Here is a 12,220-nt window from a genome sequence, read left to right as displayed (position 1 = left end):
GCTGGCAATTTGTTGAACTTTAAAGTGGGTCAGCAGATAGCAAACTACTATACAGATACAATGTTCATAGTTTATCCTCTGTGTTTTTAAAAAAAATTTTTTTTGACGTTTATTTATTTTTGAGACAGAGAGAGAGCATGAACAGGGGGCGGTTAGAGAGAGGGAGACACAGAATCTGAAGCAGGCTCCAGGCTCTGAGCTGTCAGCACAGAGCCCAACGCGGGGCTCGAACTCACGGACCATGAGATCATGACCTGAGCCCAAGTGGGACGCTTAACCGACTGAGCCACCCAGGCGCCCCTATCCTCTGCTTTAAAAGTAAATTCATCCAAAACTATGTATTGCCCACATAATAGGAACATTTTTTAGGTACTTCCTGCCATGTTATTCTTGTTTGCTAAATTATAAGAGAATATACTGCTCCCAGCTGACTTACTTTTGGTACCATGGTTCTATTTATGCTATAATCTCCAATTGAAAAAGCAATATCAGCCTTTCACTTGCATATTCCTCTGTACACCAGAGAAAATTACCTGTTGAACATTTTTTGACCGTTGACAGTGTCCTACAAGATGAATTTGCCTTATCAAAAGTACAACTTACAATTTTGGGGGTTTTTTTTTTGTTTTTGTTTTTGTTTTTTTTTTTTTAATGTTTACTTATTTTTAAGAGACAGAGGGAGACACAGAATCCGAAGCAGGCTCCAGGCTCCGATCTGTCAGCACAGAGCCCGACGCGGGGCTTGAACTCACAAACCGTGAGATCACGACCTGAGCCGAAGTCGGGCACTTAACCGAGGGAGCTGTCCAGGTGCCCCCAACTTTGGTATTTTTGACATTTACTTGGCACAATTAACTTTTTTGTTAAAGACCTGTTTTCAAGCATTTAAGTAATTTGCATTAGCAAAAACCACTGATGGGAGAGAATAAGGCAGTATTTTGGGTGCCTTTCTCAAGTTTTCTAGCAAAGGAAAGCTGGGGTATGGTAATGCCATTTTAATGTCATCCTCAATTATTCGAAACATAGATGTTACTGTATATGGGACATCTGGGGAAGATTCTTTGGAAACAGTTTTGCTTAAATGCCCCAACGTTAAAAGTTTCTGATTTAGTCTTATATATAAAAATTGTTAATAAGCTGTTTAAAAATATAATTGCCTTGGGGCTCAGTTGGTTAGGTGTCAGACTTGATTTTGGCTCAGGTCATGATCTCAGTTTCATGAATTTGAGTCCCTCATGGGGCTCTGCACTGACAGCACAAAGCCTGCTTGGTATTCTTCCTCTCTTTGTGCCCATCCCCCACTTGCACAGTCTCTCTCAAAATAAATAAACTTAAAAAAATTTTTAAAAATATAATTGCCTTCTGTCAGGTAGGCAAGACTGCTCAGCATGGGTGCGCTCAAGATATAGTGTGTCTTGTGCAGTAACCCCAAAAGAGTTGTTGGCAAAGGAACCTGACAGCAGAGATTAGCTCTTCACTGTATAGGAACAAGGTGCCAAGAAAGCGGTGAGATTTCATTGTAACTACACATTCTCTCTCCATATTGTCTGTTACACTCCACTGTCTTAGTGGTAAAGAAACCTGACCAGAGAGTTGCTTTACTTACCTCACTGAATACTCCTCTGTAATTGCTGCAACAAAAGCAAAATCATCGTCAAAAGTTAGGCCAGATTAGTTGTGTCCAAGAGAAGAATTATCACTACTTTTGTAAAATCTAAAAAGCCATTGGAATCATTAAGACCCAGATAATCAAGGCAAAAATATTTAAAATCACCTGAATGGTTTGTCTAATGCAATTCATTAAGTGTTTTTGTTAGATCATTATGGTTGGGCACCATGGGGAAAGCAGAAAAATTATATGGCTAGGTCACTGCCCCAAAGGATCATGCAGTTAGAAAAGATAGAACATGAAGTGCTTAATGAAAATGTGGGCAGGTGGGAAAAACATTCGTGACCTAGTTCACTTTTGAGACCTGCAGAAAAGTGGGTGAAAGCTGAGGGGAGAGACCTGTCGAGCACTTAGAATAAATAGATGTTGTCACTTAGGTCTCTTGATTAAGTGTATTGCCATCAGTAGATGGGTGGAATTGGGATGTTGGAGGTGAGTGATAGAGTTGTAGTTGGTATTGAGTGGTAGTCTAGGTGGCTGACCCTTGAGTTGTCTGCTAATATGCTGGGGCTGTTAGTTGAATTAGTCTAAGAGAAATACTAGTTTGACAGTGAATAACAGTGTGCTTTCTCATGTCAAGTTGAGAGTTCTGTATTTTTGTTTAAGTTTTCATTTTACAGTTAACCTTTTTAAAAAGCGCTGTTTGGTTGGGATGTCATGGAATTGTGCCTCCCAGACTTCTGGGTACTAAATTTGAATAGGATCCTTTTAAGCTGCGGTGTTGACACCCAGCAGTACGAAGTTGCCCTTTTAATTATATCAGATATGAACAAACCTAAGACAGAAGTTTTGTGTTAGTTTTAAAGGATAAAATCTTAGTTCTTTCTTCTTAATCAACTTCAGACATCACTTTCTGAAAACACACCATTTGCCTCCAGTTGGTTTCAAATTCTTTTGCTTCTGTCATAATTGAGTGTTTTATCACAAAGATCCAGTTTTGTCAGAAGGCCAAATGGTGTCAAATGTCAGAATAGTCAAGTAAATTAGAGACTAAAAAGTGTCCATAGACATTGGCAATTTAGATCATTCATGTAGTTGTAATGCTCTGTTTTATAAGTGAGCGATCCCTAACTGCTCTCTGGTTGAATAACAAGCTACAATTAATATGTGTTTCATACCCTTTGAACATAACAGAAAAGTATTGATTCGGAGGTTGCTGTTTCAATATTCTGCACATGGGCGTGCCTGGATGGCTTAATCGGTTAGGCGTCTGACTTCGGCTCAGGTCACGATCTCAGGGTTTGTGGGTTTGAGCCCCGCATCGGGTTCTGCAGACAGCCTGGAGCCTGCTTCAGATTCTGTGTCTCCCTCCCTCCCTCTCTCTGCCCTCCCCCACTGGTGCTCTGACTCTGTCTCAAAAATAAACATTAGGAGCACCTGGGCTCAGTTGGTTAATTGTCCCACTTCAGCTCAGGTCATGATCTCACAGCTCATGAGTTTGAGCCCTGCGTCGGACTCTGTGCTGTCAGAGCCTGGAGCCGGCTTCGGATTCAGTGTCTCCCTCTCTCTCTGCCCCTCCCCTGCTTGCACTGTGTCTCTCTCTCTCTCTCAAAAATAAACATTTAAAAATAAATTAAAAAATATTTCTTAAACATATTCTGCACATGATATATTCAAAAGCACTTAAAAAAATTTTTTTAACATGTATTCATTTTTGAAAGGCAGAGCACGAATGGGGGAGCGGCAGAGAGAGAGGGAGACACAGAATCCAAAGCAGGCTCTAGGCTCTGAGCTGTCAGCCCAGAGCCCGATGTGGGGCTCGAACTCACGGACTGCGAGATCATGACCTGAGCAGAAGTCAGCCACTTAACCGACTGAGCCACCCAGGTGCCCCTAAAAGCACTTTTTAACCAAAAAGCATTATATAGATACAAGCAATGGGCTAACTGTAGTAGTGGTAACACTGACTTAATGTTACCCGAATAGATGGCAGAAAGAGCTGACTAAACGCTAAAAAACAGGGGTATCTGGGTGGTTCAGTGGGTTGAGCATCTATCTGACTCTTGACTTTGGCCCAGGTCATAATCCCAGGGCTGTGGGATGGAGCCCCAATTTGGGCTCTGCGCTGAGCATGAAGCCTGCTTAAGACTCTCTATGTCTGCTGCTCTCAGACTCCACTGGCAAATGTTCTCTCTCAAATAAATTAAAAAATAATTACCCCCCCCCAAAATCTGAAAAAGAAGTAAGCTAATAGAAATATATTTTCCCACTTAAAAAAATGTTTATAATACTCTTTAATAAGACTTTAGGTGAATTGTGAGAATACGAATCCTATCTCCCTTTTAGTTCTTTAGTGAATGCAACTCATACAAAATAACTATTCTAGGTAAATCCATTTCATTCATTTTATTTAACAAGTATGTTGAGTGCTTACTATGTAGCAGGCACTAGGGCTGCACAGAAGACTAAAGTGAACAAATCTTTGCCTTTAACGGGATGTGTATTCTAATAGGAATAGATCTGAATAATAATAACAAACACATAGGGAACCCTATCTATGGGCCACTTGGGTTGTTTGCAAACTTGAGTCCCCCTCAGGTACCTACTCTAGAGCCCTTGCTCCAGAAACACTAGTGACATTGTGGTTGTGTTTAAAAAAAAAAAAAAAAAAATTCCCGGGGGGCTCAGTTGGTTAAGCATTTGACTCTTGATATCAGCTCGGGTCATGATCTCACAGTTTCCTGGGATTGAGTTCCAGGGTTGAGCTCCGCATCAGGCTTCACTGCTGAGAGCTTGAGATTCCCTCTGTCCCTCTCCTACTCATGTGCGCTCTCCCTCTTTCTCTTTCTCTCTCTGTCTCTCAAAACAAAAAAAGTTCAGTCCCACCAGAAGAATGCAGACTGTGATATCTGGCTTTGCCATCTTTTTTTTTTATATGTCTCCACAAGATAGTCAGGTATCACATATTAGGGTGTACATTCTAAATGTTGTAAAGAAGCAGGAATGCACTGTGAGTAGGATGTGGGTCTGGCCTCAGTGAATGCACATCTCTGGAATAGATGCGTTGTGACCATACAAGTAATGGACAGCGGATTATGAGCCTTCCAGGGACTGAGTACAGGAGAGAAAGGATCGAGTATTTATTCTGCCTTAAACAAACCACACCGCAGGGTAACTAAATAGTTGTGAGGGACATTTTCTCATTATAGCATAATTCCGGCTTAAAGGTAAGGATAGTATGATAGTAGTAGGACGTTAACATTTACAAGAGCTAATGAACCCAGCTAGGATTCTTCAATGGCTGTTAAAACTATTAAGTGAGATGCTGATGGGGAGCTATTTAGTGCATGGATCAGGCTGACAGCACCTGAACCTGCTGACCAGTCTTAACATTGCAAAAACAGACATCTAGACATTCTGTGTCCCCTGAAGTGTTGCAGTAGAGGTACAGAACCATATCCGTGAAATTCAGGTAATTGAACTTGACTCTGCTCAGGCTGGTAGATCTGACTACCGGTTTACTGGAAATTTAAGATAGACGAACATGTTAAATCACCACAGGGTGCAATTAGCAAAATACACACTGGTAAATTCTACGTGACAAATGACCTGATCTTTGAGGAAAAAAATTGCAAGAAAAAAGGGAGAAGAAACCTATAGGTTAAATATGACTTTTTTTGTTGTTGAAATTACAACTTTTGTAGCAACTCACTATGGCTAATATACATACAACGTAGGAAATAACATGATTATTAATATCATGTCACATCAAAACCAAGAAGAGCTTAACAGTCAAGATGTGGAAGATAAACAAGCTTCTATGTACTTTTTGTTTTTCTCTGGTGCATCTCTTCTGGCCCCTCTGTATCCACACAGACGTTTTTCTTTTTAGTTTTAAAAACCTTTTTGAATTTGGGGCACCTGGGTGGCTCAGTCAGTTAAGCTGCTGACTCTTTATCTCCGTTCAGGTCATGATCTCACGTTTGTGAGTTAGAGCACAGAGCCTGCTTGGATTTCTGTCTCTCCCTTTCTCTGCCCGTCTCCAGATATGCTCCCTCTCTCTCTCTCTCTCTCTCAAAATAAATAAACTTAAAAAAAAATATTTGTGAATTAAGGGGCATATCTTCAAACATTCCATGTAAAGAGATGACTGGTGTCAACATCTGATTCCTTCATACCCATAACTGACATCTCCTTGGAGAGTACATAAGATGTTCTGGGCTGAAGTCATGGTCTGGTGGACCGACCAGAGACGTCCAGCCTCACTCCTATATAATTTTTCTTAATTATGACTCCCATTTTTCTCACGTAGTAGGACTTTCATTTTTCTCTGTCCTTCATTTTACTAGTTCATGTATTACCTTAGACATTCAGTGCAGTTTGTGTGCTTTTTTAAAAAATTGAGGTATAATTGGCATATAACATTAGCTTCAGTTGTATAGCATTACAATTCCATGTCTGTATATATGACGAACACCAGGGTAAGCCTAGTTAACATCCCTCACCATACAGTTACATACAAAATTTTTTTTCAGACTTAACCAACTGAGCCACGTAGGTGCTCTGACAAGAACTTTTAAGATTTCTCTTTCAGCAACTTCAAGAATACAGTACAGTATAATTAACTGTAGTCACTATGCTGTACATTAGATTCCCAGGACTTATTTATTTTATAACTGGGTGTTTGTACAGTTTGTCCCCTTCACCCATTTTTGTCCATGCCCTTCTTCTGTCACCCACTAATCTGTTCTCTGGATCTATCAGCTGTTTTGTGTGTGTGTGCGTGTGTATTTTAAGATTCCATATATAAGTGAGATCATACTGTATAGGTCTTTCTCTGACTTATTTCACTCCGTATAATGCCTTTAAGGTTGATCTTGTTGCAAATGGCAAGATTTCCTTCCTTTTTATGATGGAATAACAGTCCATCACACACACACACACACACACACACACACACACACACATGCACACGCACACACCCCATGGTTTCTTTAACTGTTCATGCAGCATCCAACACTTAGGTTATTCCGTATCTTGGCTATTGTGAGTAATGCTTCAGTGAACGTGGGGGTGCAGAGATATTTCTTGAGCTCATGTTTTCATTTTTGTTAAAATGGACTTAACGAGATTTAGGAGTCATTTGCAATGTGCAGAACTCATTTGGATTCTAATTTGATCAAAGCCAACTATAAAAAATATAAGACTAGTACAGTAATTAAAATACTGACCGAATATCTGGCATTAAAGAATTGTTAATGTTTGATGACATTATTCCAGTTCTGTTTTTGAAAAATACTTCTCTTTTAGGATATGCATATGAAGAATTTACCAGTAAAAGGGTATGATGTACAGAATTTGCTTTATACTTGAGAGTAACCCATGGTCTTGGATGGGAGCAGGAGGCATGCACATGGATGGGAGGATACGTGAAAGATTGCCCTTGTGTTGGCATTTGTTGAGTCTGGGTGACATGGAGGTTTATTTACTTACTTAATTTTAAACTGAAGTGTAGATGACATTAGTTTCAGGTGTACAACATAATGATTTGGCAATTGTATACATTATGAAATACCATAATAAGTGTAGTCACCGTCTGTCACCACACAAAGTTATTATGGTATTATTGACTATATTCCCCATGCTGTACTTTTCATCCCTGTGATTTATTTATTTTACAACTGGAAGTTTGTATTTCCTAACCCCCTTCACCTATTTCACCCTTTTCCCGAGTCCCCTCCCCTCTTGTGATCACTTGTTCCCAGTATTTATGAGTCTGTTTCTTTTTGTTCAGTTGTCTAGATCCCACACATAAGTGAAACCATATTTTGTCTTTCTCTGTGTAATTTATTTCACGTAGCATTATACCTTCTGGGTCCATCCGTGTTGTCATGAATGGCAAGATTTATGGCTGAGAGTACTCCATTGTGTCTATATACACCATATCTTTGTTCTCCATTCACCTATTGATGGGCAGTTATGCTGCTTCTGTATCTTGGTTATTGTGAATAATGCTCCAGTGGACATAATGGTGCATATATCTTTTGAATCAGTGTTTTTATTTTCCTTGGGTAAATAACCATAAATGGAACTAGTGATCATTTGGTGTTTCTGTTTTTAATTTTTTGAGGAGCTTCCATACCCTTCCATGGTGGCTATACCAGTTTGTATTCCCACCAACAATGCTTGAAGGCTCCTTTTTCTCTACATCCTCACCAACACTTCTTGCCTGTTTGATACTAGCTCTTCTAACAGGTTTGAGCTGTTACCTCATTGTGGTTTTGATTTGCATTTCCCTGATGATTACTGATGTGGAGCATCTTTTCATGTGTCTGTTTGCAATCTTTATGTCATCTTTGGAAAAATGTCTCTTCAGATCCTCTGCCTATTTTTAATTGGATTTTTTGGGTTTTTTTGTGTGTTGAGTTGTATGATTTCTTTATATATTTTGGATATTCACCCCTTATCAGGTATATCATTTGCAAATATCTTCTCCCATTTAGTAGTTTGCCTTTTTTGTTTGTTTGTTTGTTTTTGTTAATGGTTTCCTTTACTGTGCAAAAGCTTTTTAGTTTGATGTAGTCCCAAGAGTTTATTTTTGCTCTGGTTTCCCTTGCCTGAGAAGACAGATCCATAACAATACTGCTAAGGCTGATGTCCAAAAGCTTACCGCAGCATGGAAGTTCTTTATGCTATTCAGTTTTGTGTGTGTTTGGAATGTTCCATACCAAAAACTAAAAACAACAAGAAAATAAAACAAGGGAAAGAAAGAATTCTGTAGCTGAGAGAGCACCAAAGGGAAGAAAAGAACCCTACCAAACCACACAAAGATTAATAGGATTGAATTAAGTGTGCTGAGGGTGTCCTCCCTGACTACTTTGAAATATCACCTTGAACACTATCACAGGATTAGTCCATTCTCCTTATAATGCAGATTAAAATTGTTGACTTGTACAATGGAAGTTCACACGTCTACAACAAGAATACTATTGTTTATCTATTATAATGAAAACTATTTAAGAATAGAATTAATAAGGGATGTGTTTAAAACCTGCAATATTAAGTATTTTGTATGTGCAAAATAGTTGCTCTAATGTTACCCTATTAATCTTAAAAACTTTCCATTTTAAATATTAGTATTTTGCTGGTTCCATAGTCTTTTTGTAGAAGTATGCTTTGTTTTTAGGATCCCCCCCTTTTTTTTTAATCTAAAACAGGTATTCTAAGCTAAAACAATTTACTGAAAATACTTATTTTTTGGCTTGAACTATTTTCATGAAGCTTAGTTTTTTTCATCTTAAATGATCAGCTGTCATAATTGTTTTAGCAATTTATTAGATTTTTGTGTTTCTACTTTAAAAATTCCTTTTTTCTTAGTTTTTACTATCTGTATGTTTTATCAATATATAGTATACAGCATTCCCACTAATACATGTTGACTCTTAGTAATTATAGTTGACCTTTGAACACCACAGGTGTTAGGGGTGCCGACCCCCCCCCCCCCCATGCAGTTGAAATTCTTGTATAACTTTTGACTTGCCAAAACTGAACTACTAATAGCCTACATGGAAGAGCATGCATGGAAGCTGGTAACAGACTGTCAGTTAACGCCTATTTGTATGTTATACGTAGTATATATTGCATTCGTACGATAAAGTAAGTTAGGGATAAGAAAATGTTAAGAAAATCGTAAAGAAGAGAAAATGTATTTACAGTATTATGCTGTATTTATATAAAGAAAAATCCATGTATTAGTGGACCCCTGAAGTTCACACCTGTGTTCAGGGGTCAGCTGTAGTTCAATGCACTTCTCCCTATACCAGTATTATTAAGCTAATACTCTGAATATTAATTGAGTGCTGTTCTTTGGATATATTAGTACACTGTAGAGGTTAAAAAGTACGACTGACAATTTTGCTTTAGGTCGAAAAGAAACAATCTGTTTTACTACCACAGAAATCATCCTGTTACTTAACACTGACCATGTGCCAGAGGTAAACATATATAAACAGTATAATAAAATTGAAGGAAAAGAGTTCTAGTATTAAAGCATTATTTACGGATATAAGAAAATTCCTTAGATTTATAAATACTGTCGATATTAAATAGTTTTTATGTCCAAGTATGCATTCTAATGACTTGTTAACTTAGTACCTCTCTCTCTGTGTATACTTAGTAAACCATTATCTGGACTCATTGGTTTTAGATTTTGAAATAAGCCATGACCTTATCTACTACATACATGGGCATTTTCTATTTTAACACTGGAACTTCAGTTGTCTTACAGTAATGTTAATAATTCTTATTTGTACAGATGTTGCAACTACTAACACCTTTAGTATCTGTTGATGACTCTCTGTTAAGTCCTCCGTAGTTCATTATGCTTGAAATGACTATTCCTTACACTCTGCCTGACTCTGCATTATGACCCCTTCTTGTTACCATTTTATTTTGGGGAATTAAAGCCACCCTTTCCACAGTTAGGCATTCTCTAATAGTCAAGTCATACCATAAACGGAGATTCAAGAAGCAGAAAGGTCCACCACTCCCAGGAAATTACACACATTATCCCAAAAGTTAGTGTGCAAGTTTCAGAATGACCTCTGGGCATTTTGGTCCAATGTTCATCGTTTTTCTTTTATCATGCCCCTTCCCCCACATTTTTTTTTAAATTTTTTTTCAACGTTTATTTATTTTTGGGACAGAGAGAGACAGAGCATGAACGGGCGAGGGGCAGAGAGGGAGGGAGACACAGAATCAGAAACAGGCTCCAGGCTCTGAGCCATCAGCCCAGAGCCCGACGCGGGGCTCGAACTCACGGAACGCGAGATCGTGACCTGGCTGAAGTCGGACGCTTAACCGACTGCGCCACCCCGGCGCCCCCCCCCCCCCACATTTTTTCTAATGTCTGTGTGATTGTGGCAGAAATAATATTCCCCTTCTCCAAAATAAAAGCCATGATCAGTTGGAGGTGTAAAGGTGGTTGTGATGTCAGGTCTTATGTACATTTCTAATGTAAGAAAAGGTAAGCAAGAAAACTAAGGTGGTGGTCTTACAGGTGGATATGTGGTTTGTGCACCGTGAAACCATTGGGAGCGGTTATGATGAAATGCATGCATTTGAGCTGGGCTAAGTGGAAAGTCATGTTGCGGGACAGATGGAGTTTTGAAGTGCTAAGAAAATGATTTAATGAAACTGGGACCATAAAATTGCTAAAAAGAATGTCGGCTGATTTCTTCCAGTATTTAGGAGCTCTGGAAATAGAAAAGCCATAAGAGCAAAACAGGAAAAGGTCAATTAAGCACCAGAACTGTACCCCTAGATGAACTTTGGGAAAAGGGTGGGTTTTCAGGAAAAATGCAAAAGGATCTGGGATCCTTCACTTATTTTTTAAAATGTTTATTTGTATATTTATTACATATGAAGACGAGTAAAAAATATCCCCTGGCCTCAAGGAACCTTTCTATTTGAGGAAATAGACATGGGTGTAAATAACTGAGAGCAGAATAAACCAAGTGATACAGATCTCCATACAGCAACATGCCACGGAGATGCAGAATACTGAGCAGTTCCGATCAGGATCATGATCAGGGGTCAATATCTGAAGATATTGAGACAAGAATAAGGATGTTCTCAATATGGTAAGAATGAAGGAATGGGCATTTCTGGATACAAGAGCAGCATGAGAAAAGTTACACAAAAGGCATCGACTTTCAAGGACCCTATAGCCTAACATAGATGTTACATAGGAATCTGGGGCCAGGGACATGGACGGTGGTACAAAGAGGCTGGGAATATGGTATGGGCTCCGACATGAGTGATCTGCAAGAGTGAGGAGTTTCAGGTATTCTCTCTCTCTTTTTTTCTTTTGAAATATAACTGACATACAACATTATATTAGTGTCAAGTGTGTAACACAGTGATCTATATTTGTTATTGCAAAATCATCATCACAATGTGCCAGACTTAACATTTGTCACCCTACATAGTTACATTTTTTTCTCTGTTATTTACTCTCTAGCAAACTTTCACATATGCAATATAGCATTATTAACTATATTCATCATGCTGTACGTTACATTCCCAGGACTTATTTTTGTGTTATAACTGGAAGTCTGTTCCTTTTGACTCCCTTCACCCATTTTACCCATTACCACCCTGTGCCCCTAGCAACCACCAATCTGTCCTTTGTAAGTTCATCTCAAAATAACGAATTTATAGATTCCACATGGAAATGAGATCATATGGTATTTGTCTTCCACTTATTTTACTTACATTGCATTCAAGGTCTATCCATGTTGTCACAAATGGCAAGATTTCATTATTTTTTATGGCTGAATAATATTCCACTGTAAATATGTATACACTCACACATACCTCCCCCCACATCTTTCTCCATTCATCTATCCATGGATATTTAGATTGTTTCCATGTCTTGGCTATTGTTAAGTGATGCTACAGTGAAAATGGGGTGCATATGTCTTTTTAAGTTACTGTTTTGTTTCCTTCAGTTAAATACCCAGAAGTGGGGGGCGCCTGGGTGGCTCAGTCAGTTGAGCATCCGACTTCGGCTCAGGTCATGATCTCACAGTTTGTGGGTTCAAGCCCTGA

Source organism: Herpailurus yagouaroundi, unplaced genomic scaffold, assembly GCF_014898765.1.
Source record: "Herpailurus yagouaroundi ecotype Mexico unplaced genomic scaffold, PumYag 182, whole genome shotgun sequence".
In the NCBI taxonomy this organism is placed as follows: domain Eukaryota; kingdom Metazoa; phylum Chordata; class Mammalia; order Carnivora; family Felidae; genus Herpailurus; species Herpailurus yagouaroundi.
This window is presented reverse-complemented; position numbering follows the sequence as displayed.